This window comes from Paroedura picta, chromosome 7 (genome assembly GCF_049243985.1).
Source record: "Paroedura picta isolate Pp20150507F chromosome 7, Ppicta_v3.0, whole genome shotgun sequence".
NCBI classification, from domain to species: Eukaryota; Metazoa; Chordata; class Lepidosauria; order Squamata; family Gekkonidae; genus Paroedura; species Paroedura picta.
Window position 1 is genome coordinate 123,744,570 of NC_135375.1, and position 16,000 is coordinate 123,760,569.

General features: G+C 47.6%; 1 protein-coding gene across 1 annotated transcript in view; it reads right to left on the reverse strand.

Moving 5' to 3' along the window:
- KPNA1 (karyopherin subunit alpha 1) overlaps positions 1-12,758 on the reverse strand; it is a 40,054-nt gene extending 27,296 nt beyond the window's left edge. Inside the window, exon 1 of the mRNA XM_077346330.1 lies at positions 12,503-12,758. The gene's annotated coding sequence lies outside the window, so the exon portion shown is untranslated. The remainder of the gene's footprint in view (positions 1-12,502) is intronic.
- Positions 12,759-16,000: the final 3,242 nt, after the last annotated feature.

Here is a 16,000-nt window from a genome sequence, read left to right on the forward strand (position 1 = left end):
AACTAAACCCTGGTTGAGAATTCCTGCTTTAGGTTGGTCCTGCATGCAGCAAAGGGGTGGACTAGACCAGTGGCCCCCAACCTTTTTATCACCGGGGACCACTCAACGCCTTTTACTGAGGCCCGGTGGGGGGGGGTAGTTTACTCCTCTACTCTCAACCACTGCCCTAACGCTCTCTGATCACTATGGTAATGTTTAAACATCCCTTCAAAATAAGATACAGACACGCCACAACAATGAACATAAGGAACATTTTATTTTCATGGAAATTTTAACTCATGACAATGACTAATCAATGGGAACCCTGAGCTTGTTTCTCTGCAACGAGATAGTCCCATCTGGGAGTGATGGGAGACAATGACACCCAAAGTGTGTTGTAAAGGGCCGGGGGGGGGGTGAAGTAAAGGGCCGGGGGGGGGGGGGGGGAAGAAGGCGTCCTCCGGGGCCCACCTCCAATTAGTCGACGGACCACATGTGGTCTGCGGCCCACAGGTTGGGGATCGCTAGACTAGATGGCCTGGACGGCCCCTTCTTCTCTGGGCGTGTCCTGGAGCCATCCAGCCAGCCAGCATTCCGCATTTGAGCTCGTGCCAGAGATAAGCAGTTGGTAGATGATTTTTGGATGACACCCGATTATTCATGGCGATGAAAACTCAAGAGGACTGTGTGGACAATCCAAAGGATCCTTCCAAACTGAGTGGGCATCAGGATGCGAGCTAAATGGAAGCTGGTTGTTTTACTGATGTGTCTTTGTCGGGCTTCATGCTTTCTGACCGCAATCAGTGTTTAATTCCTTAACTCCCCCAGTGGCCCTTATGAGAGCAGAAAGGTTGGGGGGGGGGGGATGCATTCAGCAAAACAAATAAACAGAGAGCAACACATAGAGAGATTAAAAAACAGAGCCCCATATATCTTGAGGGAGCACGACAGATTCCTTCTAATCACCCGGAATTTCAATTATATCTAGATCACCTTCCCCATGTTGGAATTCACACCGTTCCTGCACATGTGTACATACTAGCTGGCTGTTACAAAACAATTAAAGGGATTCATTTGTGGCTAAATGCTGCCTTTGTGCTACCCAGGAGCAGAATCAAAAAGGACAGGTCAGTCAGCCCTTTTGGGTTCTGCATGGCTCAGTTACTGCTGCTTAGAGACAAGAAGGAACCACTAAGCGAAGGGACTCCTGAGTGGACCAGGGTCCACAGGCCACGTTCACTAAGCAACATCACCCCAAGAGGCAAAGGCCACGGGCCGGGAGAGGGCGTCGCGCACTGGACCATGTGCCAAGTGCCCAGAACTTTCCAGGAGCAAGGACTGTAATTGCCACGTACATCAATTAACAAAAATTCGCATGAGATATTCTCTCACTAAGAATTTGTTAAACATCTATATATCAGGGGTAGTCAACCTGTGGTCCTCCAGATGTCCATGGACTACGATTCCCATGGGAATTGTAGTCCATGGACATCTGGAAGACCACAGGTTGACTACCCGATTTATATGACCACATATGGTCATGTCGACCTGCCCCCCCCATCCCCAAATGTCCAATGATGGGCCTGGAGGGGGTGAGAAGGGGAGGGGCCGCAGGTAGGCGTGTCCGCAGCTCTGCTTCCCAACCATGTTCTGCAAACCGGAAAATGTTGATAATCGAAAAAGCTCCCCATGAAATATTCTCTTTGCAGACGAGATCAACGGCCTTGTAGAACTTTCCATTCATTCCATGGTTAATCCCTTCCAAACGTACAGCATGAAAAAAATCTGAGGACTTTCCCAATGGAAATTTCAGGGAACACCAGGAAAGACTCACACTGTAGAGATACACAAGATGTTCAAAAGGCCGCCAACAAGATGCCAGCCAGGATACGTTTAAGGATGATGCAGCACAAAACAGCTCAGTGATTTCATAGTTAATCCCCAGCCAAGTTGTCAGGACTGCCGACTGTGACTAAGAGAGTGTCTGTCCAACTAGTACACGTCTTTTGGCTCACCACAGAATTGTCACCTACCTTCATCTTTCAAAACACTTTCCCTGCCTCTCAGATGGCAAAAATGAAAGACACACATGCTAGGGCAGAATGGGGCACAGCAGTCTGCAACTGTCAAAGACTATGTGCCAAATAGTACGATTTTACATGCTAAGCTATAAATTAGGGGTGGCCGGACAGTGGCTCTCCAGATGTCCATGGACTACAATTCCCCTTGCCACGCAGGGGCTCATGGGAATTGTAGTCCGTGGACATCTGGAGAGCCACAGTCCAGCCACCCCTGCTGCAAAATGATGCACTTTAATGTTGTTCAATCCGTAAAGCAGGTATAAGATTGACAGGAAATTACTGCATATATTTTAGGTTCCACCCCAATTCTGAGGGAACGGACAGATTTCAGCTTCAAGATTCCAAGAAATTTCGCATCTCTAATCCAGCTGCCTTTTAAAAGCTCCCTGTGGGAGAGGCTGCTGTTTCTGATGCACAGTCCTGCGTGGTGAGTCTTTGTCAGAGGGCGAGGTGTGGGAAAAAGGCTCAGGGAAGGAGGAAGGTCAATTAGAAAGCAGCATATAGAGAGGCAAAGATTTCTGCCCTCCTTTGCAGCTGTCTTCCTCTATAGGAGTCCAAGGAAAGTGCAATCGGACAGACAAGGAATTCTGCGTTCGAATATCACAAACCGTGGCTTGTTGGTCAGCCAGCACTTAAATACTGCACTAAAACAGAGTTCAATGTTCACAAATTGCGATGTATCGTAACATCAGATTGTCACCCAACCCAGAATGGGGAACAGGAGCAAAGGAAGTTAGAAAGGGGGAGAGGATATGGGGGCTGCCTGGAGGAGGAAAAGCAGAAGAAGAGTTTGTTCTTATATGCTGCTTTTCTCTACCTGAAGGAGTCTCAAAGTGGCTTACAGTCGCCTTCCCTTCCTCTCCCCACAACAGACACCCTGTGAGGGAGGGGAGGGAGATAGAGCCCTAATATTACTGAAGAAGAAGAAGAAGAGTTAGTTCTTAGATGCCACTTTTCTCTGACCCGGAAGAGTCTCAAAGCGGCTTCCCCACAACAGACCCCCTGTGAGGTGGGTGAGGCTGAGAGAGCCCTGATATCATTGCTCAGTCAGAACAGCTTTATTGGCACTGTGGCGAGCCCAAGGTCACCCAGCTGGCAGCTTGCCAGATTAGAAGTCCGCACTCCTAACCACTACACCAAATAGTTGTGGGAGGGATACAAGGGGAAATGAAATGGCCTCTGTAAATCCTTGCTAGTCACCCAATTTAACCGTACTCAAACTGGATTCCCTAATGAAAAGTACTGCCACTAGGTCAAAGAGGTCATTGGGGAAATCACAAAGACAGAACTGACTCCTGCAATGGACCGTGGTTTCTATGACTGTGGAAAAAAGGGGAGAGAGATTCACAAAGGGTAAGCCCATCAGGGTCTGCTATGCAGGATAACGAAACTGTCACGCTCAGTATGCAATACAACTGGCTGGAAACAAATAAAATATTTTATTTGGTACCTTTTCAGTCTACCCTTCCTCCAAGCAGCCCAAGGTGGCCCACACTGTCTCTTCCCTTCCTCCATTGCATCTGCACCACTATCTGGGAGGGAGGTTTGGTTGAGGGCCAGTGATTCGCCCACTGAGTTTCATGGTGAGTGGAGATTTGAACCCAGGTCCTAAGCAGGCTGCACCACACTGCTGCACCAGGTTAAACATTTATTGGGTCATATCAAGAAAAACATCAAGAAAATGAATACCGTGGCATCCGGCCCTTTCAGTTCCTGGCAAATAGAGGGGGAAGAAATGCAGGTAGTGACAGATTTTATTTTCCTGGGCTCCAAGATCACTGCAGATCATAGAATCATAGAGTTGGAAGGGGCCATACAGGCCATCTAGTCCAACCCCCTGCTCAACGCAGGATCAGCCCAGATGGGGACTGCAGCAAAGAAATTAAAAGACGCTTGCTCCTGGAGAGGAAAGCTATGGCAAATCTAGACAGCATCCTAAAGAGCAGAGACATCACCCTGCCAACAAAAGTGCGTTTAGTCAAGGCTATGGTCTTCCCAGTTGCAATGTATGGCTGCGAAAGTTGGACCATAAGGAAGGCCGAGCGTCAAAGAATTGAGGCTTTTGAACTCTGGTGCTGGAGAAGACTCTTGCGAGTCCCTTGGACTGCAAGGCGAACAAACCGGTCAGTCCTAGAGGAGATCAGCCCTGCCTGCTCCTTAGAAAGCCAGATCCTGAAGATGAAACTGAAATACTTTGGCCACCTCATGAGAAGGAAGGACTCCCTGGAGAAGAGCCTAATGCTGGGAGCGATGGAGGGCAAAAGAAGAAGGGGACGACAGAGAATGAGGTGGCTGGATGGAGTCACTGAAGCAGTAGGTGCAAACTTAAATGGACTCCGGGGAATGGTAGAGCAGGGGTCTTCAACCCCCGGTCCGCGGCCCGCTACCGGGCCGCTAAGGGCATGGTAGCGGGCCGCCAGCGGCCACGCCTGCCGTCCCCCCCCACAGCGAGAGGGGGGGAAGAGGCATGCGTGTTTGCGCCCACTGCTGGCGTGTGCGTTTACGTGCAGCTGCTGTGGCCGGGCCGCCGGCTCTCTCCCACCCTTGGAGGCGGTCCCCGACTACAAGAAGGTTGGGGACCGCTGTGGTAGAGGACAGGAAGGCCTGAAGGATCATTGTCCATGGGGTCGCAATGGGTCGGACACGACTTCGCACCTAACAACAACATATGTCATATCATGTCGACCCTCCCCTAATGGCCATAATGGGCCCGGAGGAGGTGGTAAGGGGAGAGGCCCTGGGCGGGCAACGTAAACAGCTTGGCTTCCCAACCATATTTGACACAATGGTGCCATTTCTGGGGTTTCTGGAAGCCCGAAGAATGTTTCAGGGGTTTCTCAATGGTAAAAATTTTTTGAGAAAGGCCATATTAAGCCCACAGCTACATACAATGCCCTGCATCGACCGGGGCCACCCTCCCTGAACCAGAGAAGCAATGAGTGGGCAGGATGTCAGAAGCACCAACAAATCTTAGCTGGCCTGATCAGTTCTGTGATTTTACACTGATTTTAGTGGTTTACTATTAATATGGACATTGTAAACTTTGAATGGTTTTAAATGTTGTAAACCACCCCGAGCCCACTGTGCTAGAAGAGGCCGTTATAGAAATCAAATAAATAAAGCCGTCCACTTGAATTGGGACAGGGACAGCAGAAGTGACAACATCAGGGCTAATTTTATGAAGCTCAAAGAACCAGAGAGAATCTGTAGAGCCGCCTTTGTTCAACGGGGCCTGATGCGTCCCAGTGTCGGGCACTCCCTCAAATGTTTCATAATGGGACGTGGGAGTGACTGGCAAACCCAAGGCACGGGGCTAATTAAGTTTTCGTGCCCTCCTTGCTCCTGTGACTGGGGGTCTCCCTTGTAATCAAACCTAGAAACAGTCACAAGTTTACTTGAGTTCCTTAAGCTGAGCTCTCAAAGGCTTTCTTAATCCTGAGGTCCTGAGAGAAAAGCAGATGACACCAGAACTAAAGGCCGGGTCTCCGTTGGATTGGCCTTCGTGACTCACAAAGTCTCACAAAGGAGACTCCCAGATAGGCAACGGCCGTGATCCAGAAGAACTGTGCCGGGCAAAGCAGACTCCAGGGATTCTTGCCGCCCACCCCTATTCACCTGGAGCTCCTTTCTGAGAAACCTGCCAGTCTACTTTTGTAATAAACTCTTTTTTGACAGGATTTTAAATTAACCCTCTCACAGCAATGCCGCAGCACTTATAACAAGGGGACGTACATGTCCATTTTGCGATGCAAACAAAACTCCAAACGAATTGGCTGTAAGAAATTGGCATTCGGAGAGGAACATTTCCCTTCCCAGAATATGTATGCGTTGGCCCTTAGTGGAGCATTGCAAAAATTATGGATTGGCTAAAAAAAATTAAAAAAAATAAATGTGAAGTGGCAACCAAGTAAAAGAACCCCCTGAAAACAATTTAAAAGTACAGAATTGAAGGTTGGATAAAATTGATGATGGCCAGATTAGTTCCTTAAATGGAAAGAATTTAATAAATACAATGAGGGGGAGGTACAGAGACTCGGACACAAGGGGCTACAGGACTCTACTTCCTATTACTGTGTGTCCCCCCCCCATCCTTTTACAGAGCATTTTGTGATGGACTAAACATGATAGCTTGTTGGTAGAAAACTCCAGAGGGCTAGGAAGCCCAGACACGCCGTACACACCATTGACATTTGTATAGAGCAGGGGTGGCCAAACTGTGGCTCACCAGATGTCCAGGGACTACTATTCCCATAAGCCCCTGCCAGAACATGCTGGAATGGACTCATGGGAATTGTAGTCCATGGACATCACGAGAGTCACAGCTCAGCCACCTGTTATGGAGGGATTATAACGGTTGCATAACGGAGCTTTCACTAGGTCAATTTTATAAAGGAATAGGAAACAGGACTGCAGTCTGCTGCTGCATGTCTTGCATTCCCAGCACTGCCTCCTACTTTTATAACCCACTTCCTGTATTATTATGGGATGCCGCGAGTCAGACGGGGGCTTTTTTGGCCATCGTTCCCCATTGTCCACTGGACTTTTTCTATGCTGGATGATCACCTTGGGTTTTTTTTAAACAACATTTTGGAATCTACCTTGAGTGTTTTTCAAGGCTTTGTTAAAAACTATATGTTGTTTCCCTCTCCTGCCCTGTTGTAGAGAGCTGTTCTCCTTAGCTTGTTGTTCGGCCCTCCGTTCTCATTCTCCTGGTCTGGATTCCCCTCCCTCATCATCGTATTTATACATTTAGTGTCCAATTGTCCTGCTGGGTCCTGTTGAAATTGCCCAGGAAATGTGTAAGTGCCGGTCATGACAGGTTTTATGTGGTGGGTTTTATGGAATTCTTATTATTACGTTGACTGATGTTGCTTTGCTTGGAAGCTATCTCAAATGCTGGAAGTAGAGGGCATCATTTTATAAATAAAAACTCAGTCGAACTCTCAGTGCCACATTTGTTGGCTTGACTGCAGGATTCACCACACAGGTAGCACTGAGCAGGGGCCCACGACACTGGGGGAGAAGTGATCCGTGACTCTGGGAGGAGAGCCCCGATGGCAGGTGAGCTGCTAGGAGCACTGTAACTTTTGCCACACCAAAGGATTAGGGAAGTGCATTCAGCTAATTCCCAGCCGAAAAAAAGATATTTTCAGTATTTCCTGGGTATTATTTCATCCACATATACATCAGGGCTGAATTTTGGCTATCTAAAATGATCAAGCCTAAAAAATCCTGAAAATGTTTGGGATTCTTCAGGACTGCTGGATAGCTGAAGCTAAAGGGCATGCAAAGAGATTGCAGTCTCTTTAAATGCCTTCTGGGTAAACTTGCTGCTTGGAGATGTTTAAAAGGGACTGTGAGCTCTTTAAATGGCTTCAGAGTTCACTCGTGGGCCTGCTTGGCCCACAACTCCCACACTATTGAAAACAAGGGAGGATGGGGGCACCTTCTTTGGGGGCTTACAGAATTGTACCCCTGGTCCAATCTTTTTAAAACTGGGAGGCGGCTATAGGAGAGCTGCCAACAGCTATGCTGCAAATCTGGTGCCTCTACCTACAAAAAAATGCCCTCCCCCTCAGTGTCCCAGATTGAGTCGCCATATTACCTATAGAGATCATTGAAAAAATGGTCCCTACAGGATATATTATATGAAAGAAAGAAAGAAAATCCTGAATATTTACCAAATCTGAATACCATACCAGTCTTGAGATTAATGAATATCACACACCTAAAAAAAAAAAAAACATAAGGTATACACACGTTCTACGGACAATTTCCCCTCTCTTTGCCGACTTAGCAATTTATTCAGCATCAACTCATTGAGCATTTGGCTGGAGACTATTTGCTGAGTATCACAGTCAAATTTGGAGGAGGGGTTTCCACGTGTTGCATTACTCATTGACAAGGACAGATCGCTGTTCCACATATGTTAATGAGAGAATGTGAAAACAGCCCACAAATAATGCTTCACCAAACTGTACACTCTGACATGAACCCAGTAAAGGTTCATACTTTACTTAGAACCCAGTAAAGGTAGCCAATTGGAGGCAAATGGTATCCATGTTTTTCATCATCTGGATCACTGTTCTTGGAACAGAGATTTTCCCACTTGTTCCTGTTGTCTTATCTTTTACCGGCCTTCTACCACCTCCATCCCCAAAGGCGCTTTCCTTCTGAAAAGTTCTGCACTGCATTACACCCTGCTTTGTGCTTATTTCCTAGACCTTTGTATTCAGGAAGACCTGCCTCAAAAAGCCAAAATGAGAACCTCAGATATCCACAGCAAGAGAAATCTATTGGCTCCCAAATGAGCACTTTGCATCTATGGTCTTATCAAATGCCGCAGCAACAAAAACATGCGACTTACGGTAAAAAGGAGGGGGAAGAGTTTGCTATCAGGAGGCAGAAAAGCAGAAAGTAGCAATGATAGTAAAAGAGCCCGGAAGTCAGGAATTAGTGCATACAAACAAGCGGAGTTTGAGTCTGCATGTTGTGACAAAAAATGCAGACCGATGTTATGCATGTCTATGCAGACATCAATCTTGCCTGGCTCCTCAGCATTTATACTCAGGCACAGGTTTACTAAAACTGCTGGATTAGGCCACCGTCAGATATGCATCGCTCGCCCCCCAAAAAACCTGGCGGCTGTCGTTCTAAAAAGAGTCGTGATATTTAACCAGAGTTCATGACAGCAATACAAAAAAATACCCACCGAAAACGGGGAAAAGTTATTAGAACCAAAAATGTTAGAAAGCAAAGAGTGCGCAGCCAACAAGTCAAAACAGAGGCCCAATACCTGAAGAGCAAGTCCACTGATCCAACAATGGCAATGTTTTGCATTCAGAGGGGGATCAGTTTAAAAAGTGGCAGAAAAGACAAGGCAGAAATTGGAAGTATCTGCACTGGCCAGAAAGCTCCATGGAGACCAGGTGCCTAGATTCCCTCAAAAATGAACATTCTGACACCTAGACGTACTTTAACTGGGTGGGTGGGTGGAGAATCATTCCACTATGAATACAATAGTGGAGATAAAGACGGGTGGAGGGGCTCAGACAATCCTTTAGACCAGAGGCAAGGCTCCAAAAAAATACCCCCTCTTCCAGAGTATACTTTGGCCACCCAGGAGCCTATAAGGGCAGGTGCTGGAATACAACCCCCTAGCCAACAACAGCTACGGGATTTCGTATCCCATGAAAATCAAGAACGCCAACTGCTGGGAAGGGGGCTCACCCCGAACCCGTCCAGCTGTCAAGGGGCAGCCGAGCTGCGTGACACGGCTTTTGCCTGTTTCGTGGATCTTCAAACAGATTTAACAGCTGCTGCTTTGGTGCTAATTTTTAAAAATATGTCTACTATGCTAGTATATAAGCAAAGTAATTAGATATGATGACACCATCTTCTTTAACATTCACATATATGAATGTCTGTTCAAAAAGACCAGGTCCTATCTCCAGATATTTATGAGCGACAATTACTGTGAGCCCCTGACAGCATCTGGACATCTGGAGATGCCCCAGAGTTTGGCCACCCCTGATCTACAGTAGCCTAATTCCTTAGTAGCTGCCATGCATGTCTAGAATAATAACAACTTTATTTTTATAGCCTGCCCTTCCCAGTAGGCTCAGGGCAGGTAACAACAAGTATCTTCAGTCCCAGCAGTTTGAAGAGACACAAAGCCGAAGTCCCTCTCACGCTGCTTCCTCCTGCGACCGATAAACACCACAAACTGACACACAAGCTTTCTCTTGAATGTCCGAAGAGGCTTTTGGACATAAGCCGAAGCCATCAAAAATCACGCAAACAGCCACTGACCTGGAGTTTGAGCATGCTTACTTAACTCACCAGAAGCTAGAAAGGACTATACACGCACCATGATCAATGAGCCGGATTCTAAAAATCCACATTCCAATTGCCTTTTGCCATATTTATTTCAAAACATTTCCTTCAGTCCACCAAGCAGATTTATTTATTGGTTTTCTTTTCCCCCACTGGGAACCTAAAGTGGCTTACGTCATCCTCCATTTTATCCTCACAGGAAGCCTGTAAGGTACACTGTGCTGAATGTGGGGGAGTGGCCCATGGGGGAGTGGGGATTGAATCCTGGGTGGAGAAGTCTCTCTCTTCTATACTAAGAAGCGTGAGTATCCTATGATGGAAATCAAGAAACAGGTACTTCAACAAGTAACTATATTATGGAAGTCACAGCCACAGGATGTAGTGATGGCCAGGAGCACAGGTGACTCTACAAGGGAACTAGACAGGCTCTTGGAGAAGAGGTCCATCTATGCTGGTAGGCACAGAGACCAAAGGAAGCATTGACGAAATCTCCAAATGCCAGAGCCAGGAAGTCGCATCAGGAGGAAACCTCAGCCTCTACAATATGCTTTGTGGGTCCTTTAGGGCAACTTTAGGCTGCTCTTTGAGACAAGATGCTGGACTGGGCAGACCTTTGGCCTGATCCAGCAAGGCTCTTCTTATTCATTCTCTGGGCTCAAATGTGTTTCTGACTGCAGGGTTAATGAAAGAGCCAACGTGCTGGAATAGTTACCTAGTCTGCCTGTGGACTGTGAGATGCATGAACGTAACTCATCTAAAAAAACAGATCACTGGTCCATGTGGGTCAATTCTGTCTACTGCAGCAGGGGCTCTCGGGTCCAGATTGTTCTCAGCATGGAATATCTGACCTGTCCTGAACAAGTGTCCTGCCAACCAAACTAGTTTCTTTCCAAATCCCCACTCAGCCATGAACCTCCTTGGCAGACCTCAGACCAGTGACACATTTTTTTCCAGCTTCACCTTCTTTTCAGGGTGGTCATGAGGGCAAGACTAGTGAGGAAAACAGTGCAGACTTCTCAGAGTTCTTTGGATGAAAGGTGAAATCAAAAGCAACAGCAAGACAGAAGAGTAAGAAAAGTTGTTTCCCTGATCTGGGTGCTGCCCAAGTCCCAAAGGCCTTTTTGATCCTCGCCCTGTCTGGTGGAATGAGCTCCCAGAAGAGCTAAGGCCCCAACAGAACTCACAGCTCCGCAGGGCCTGCAACACAGAGCTCTTCCGCCAGGCATATGGTTGAGGCCAGGGCAAGGGAATATCTTGGGTCCCTCCCTCCTCTAAGCACCGACCTGAGAAATATGGCACAGTGTGTATGTGGAGGGGGGGGGGTGAGGTTGAGCTGGGTGGGATTGTTTTTTAGTTGTATTAAGACTGCTGCATGTTTAACGTATTCATGTTGTTAACTGCCACGGGATGGCTGGTCCAGGAGCTGCGGTCTACAAACGTAATTAATAAAAATAAATAAATTTTAAAATGTTGTGACAGCCACAGATGTAGCCAGCTTCAAAAGGGTATTAAATTCAAGGACAGGTCTATCAATGACTACTAGCCCAGGTGACTAAAGGAAATCTCCATATTCAGCGGGAGTAAACCACTCAATACTGCTGAAGCCGTCTTATACTCAGTCGGACTCTCAACCCAACAAGGTCGGTTTCCTCTACTCAGTCTGTCATTCTGCACACGCTGGATAATGTGCTTCCGACTGTGTGCTTTTGCGGCTGAATTTTACCATGCGAAACAGGAAAATCTGCTTCTGAAGTGCATGGAAGACACATTACCCAACGTGTGCGGAATACTGTTGTCAGCTGTTCCCCAGGCTCTCTGAACCTCACCCACTACCCGGCTCTTCCAAGGGCAGACGCTGGGGCCTGACCCAGGGAACTCCTGTGTGCCAAGAGGACGGCCTCTTCCCAGGACCAGGAGGAGGCCTCAGCCTCTAAGCCCTCTGACCAACTCAAGGACTCCCAGGGAGGCTTCCAGGAACCACGAGGTTACTTGAGATGGCACAGTGGAAAAATAGTGAATGAATGATCGATTCATTGGCGAAGAGTTGGTTCTTATATGCCGCTTTTCCCTACCCGAAGGAGGCTCAAAGCAGCTTCCAATCCCCTTCCCTTCCTCTCCCCACTACAGACACCGTTAGGGAGGTGGGTCTGAGAGAACTTTGCCAGGCCTGCTCTGTGAGAACAGCCCTATCAGGACTGGGACTGGCCCAAGGTCACCCCGTGGAAGAGGAGCAAGGAATCAAGCCCCGCTTTCCGGATCTTAACCCCCCCCCCCAGGCTCCGTCCCTCACTCCTGCGCCCACTTCTCGGGCCCCCCAAAGCCCGGAAACCACTCCAGGGGTCCCCCCCGGTCAACAAACCTTGCAGGAGAAGCCCCCCCCCCGCAGGTGCCCCCCCGTCCCCGCCCCCGCCCCCTGGCCCAGGCCGCCTTTCCCCGGGCAGGGGGGGAGGGAGGGGGCGCCTGGGAGGCCTGTCAACCCCCCCCTCAGGCCCCCGCCCGGCTCTGTCCGGCCTCAGGGCGGGGTCTGGCCTCCCCCCTCCTCCCCCCCCGGGCCCGCCGCGCCCCCTCCCCCGCCAGGTACCCTCCTCCCCCCCCCCCCTGCCTACCTGCCCGGCCGGCCCCGCGGCCTCCTCCTCCTGCCTCCTGCTTCGTCCCTGGGCCGCGCTCGGGCGCCGCTCTCTCCCTCTCTCTCTCCCTCTCTCGCTCGCTCACTCCTCCTGGCGCGGCGAAGCCGGCTGCGAAGGCCGCCGTTGCGCATGCGCCGCCGCGCCAGCCATTTGGCGCAGCTTCCGTCCACCTGTTGGCCAAGGAAGTCGCGCCCCGCCCTCGCACGCTCCGTCTCTTAGCAACCCGCGGCCAATCGGGAAACGCGCCGTCCACCCGCCCGCGCCGCGCGTGACCTCGAGCCGGCGCGTCGGAATCGCGACAGCGGCAGAGGCGGGGACGGGGCGGGGTCGTTGGGGAAGCTTCCGGTTCCCGAAGGAAAGGGAAGGGGACCATAGAGAGCGGGGAGGTAGAGTGACCGTCCCGTTCTTTTGCACGGCGCTCCTGGCGGGTAGGCGGCGGAAATCGGAAGTGGAGAAAGTTGTCTCGCGTCGCCATTTCTCTCCCCCCTCCCCTGCGAGTGCGTGTGTGGGCCGGGGGGTTGCGGCGGTCCCCCTCGCAATGCATTTCGGGAGTTGTAGTTTGCTGGGGCTGAAATAAGCGGTCAACCTGCGCATGCGCGCCCTCCATGTAATTTGTATTATTTTATTTATCTTTATGGTGGGATTTGTCTTTGGGAACTCAGGGCAGATTATGAATTCCACGCCATGGGATGTCGAATTTGCATTTCTCTCCCTCCCGCCACTGTATTAATAATGTGTTCATATATTGTTAATAATGTTACTATATTGTTGTTAATAATAATAACAACAATAATCCAGGATTGTTCTTGAAATTTGTATCCTGACCAAGGAAGTAGCAGCACAACAGAAATGAAGAACAATCCTGGTGTTTTCGTTGTCAACTATATTAAAGGTATAATGTTAAAAAAGCAGAAAAAAATCAGAAGGAAACAGGGATGTCTCTAAACTGGCAGATTAATATTGTGCTGTAGCTTACAAGTGACGTCAAACACTGGGAACTCGTTATGATGATTTAATTTTCCTTTTCAACTATTCCTGTTTAATATATTATTATAAATTCCCTAATGTTATTACCACTTACTGTTTTACAATATTTGGTAATAATTAATAATTATACTGTTGTTCTGGGTTTTTAAGGGCCTTTCCGCACCCATTAAATGTAGCGAAATCCTTACCTTACGTAGTCATTATATTCCGGCCTCTCCTCATGACGTCGGCAACATGACGTCGCTCCGCATGACGTCGCAAACCGCTTCTACATCCTCCCTTTTAAAGCACTAGCTGGGGAATTACACGAAGTGGATTCCCCAAACTAAAAAGCTAGAGCTACAGGAGAGCAACCAGCAGGCCACACGCTAAAGAAATGTGAGGAGCCGAAGAAGCACTATCTCCGCCTCCAGTGTCCCATCCTCTCACCCACCTCCCTCTTCCCAGGGACGGGATTTTTTTTTTAAACGAACTGTCTGGAACAACAAATAGGTGTACAAGTGTGCAGCAAAGCCAAAAATTATTTTCCCCAAAAATTGTTACACAAAGCATGCCTCTCTAAAGTCTCCCCCCCCCCAATCAGGAATTATATATATTTTTTAAGTATCAAGACTCATGATTCCATAAGGGGTAACAGTAAAAAAGAACTATGCATACGCATTTCCACAGAGTGCTGAATTAAAAAAAAATTAGTGGGCATCATGGGCCCTTTAAAATAGCGATCCCCAACCTGTGGGCGTCGGACCACATGTGGTCCTTCGACTAATTGGAGGTGGGCCCCGAAGGACGCCTTCTCCCCCCCGCCCTGGCCCTTTACAACACACTTTGGGTGTCCTTGTCTCCCATCACTCCCAGACGGGACTATCTCGTTGCAGAGAAACAAGCTCAGGGTTCCCATTGATTTGTCTTTGTCATGAGTTAAAATTCCTTATGTTCATTGTTGTGGCGTGTCTGTCTCTTATTTTGAAGGGTTGTTTAAACATTACCATAGCGATCAGAGAGCGTTAGGGCAGTGGTTGAGAGCAGAGGAGTAAACTACCCCCCCCACCGGGCCTCAGTAAAAGGCGTTGAGTGGTCCCCGGTGATAAAAAGGTTGGGGGCCACTGCTTAAAAACATGGGGAAAGGGTATTGGTTGCCAAGATTGATTGACAGACAGAAGAGAGTTGCGTGTAAATGTTTTTATTTATAAATAAATTATACATTATTTATTTATTTATTTATATTTATATAACAAAATACATATTTATATTTATTGCTTTCTTCCACCATTTCCAGCAGGCAATGTGAAGTGTGAGAAGCATGAAAAGGCAGCAGACGGAAGTGAGACAGCAAGAATCAGAATCAGAGAATCAGAGAGTTGGAAGGGACCTCCTGGGTCATCTAGTCCAACCCCCTGCACTATGCAGGACACTCACAACCCTCTCGCTCACACACCGTCAACTGCTACCCCCTTGAGCCTTCACAGAACCATCCTTTCTGTCAGATGTCTATCCATCTTATGTTTAAACATTTCCAAAGAAGGTGAGGAGTGGCTGGAGGCGTGATAATATTTAGTGCTACGCCATTACGCTGGAGTAACACTATTTTTTTCGATGTGCGGAAATGCCCTAAGTGTTTTTGATCTGGTTTGGAAACATATATCAATAAGTCTGAATCTGAGAAAAAATCAGTGGGAGAAAATGACTGTGCCCGAAATATATATATTCTAAATAAAATACGTTCAGATTTTATTTATATTAATAATAACAACAACAATATTAAAGGGATGCTTTGTACAGTCTTGCAACCAAGAGCATAGGATGGTACAGTACAGTACAAATTAAATCAAACAATCCTGTACTGATGGCATCTATACGAAGGGGAATGGCCAGATCTGTTCTCCTGACCCAACAAGGCAGCTGTAACGTGACTTAATAATGATGTTTTCTTTTCTCGTCAACAAAGACTGGTCACTTTGCAGCAATACACAACATTAATTGGCCACCTACTTTTTGGCTAATTTTCAACCATTAAAACTTAACAAACTACTTCTTCAAACCATTTCTAAACTAGAACAGAAACAATTACTGTGGAGAATCACTAAACACTCAAAAGAACATTCAACCAAGTTTGAATTTTGTTCAGTTTGTATTTTGTAAACTTTGTTGAATGTTGGCTTGAGTGTTTAATGATTTTCCACAATAGTTCTTCCCGTTATGTTTTACAAATTGTTTGAAGACGGTCTTTGTTAAGCTTTAATGATCGAATTAATGCTGTGTATCACCATGGAGCGACCAGTCTTTATTGAAAAGAAAACAACATCATTATTCAGCTACACACTGACTGCATTGCCGAGTCAAAGAACAAAGACTCTGATAACGAATCTGTTTATTACACTTTGGGTATAGGCCATTGTTTGATTGTTTGATTTAATTTGTACAGTCTTACAACATGGGCTCCTCTGTGTCCCAGCATAGCATGAAGTGCTAGTTAGTGTAGGATTACGATCT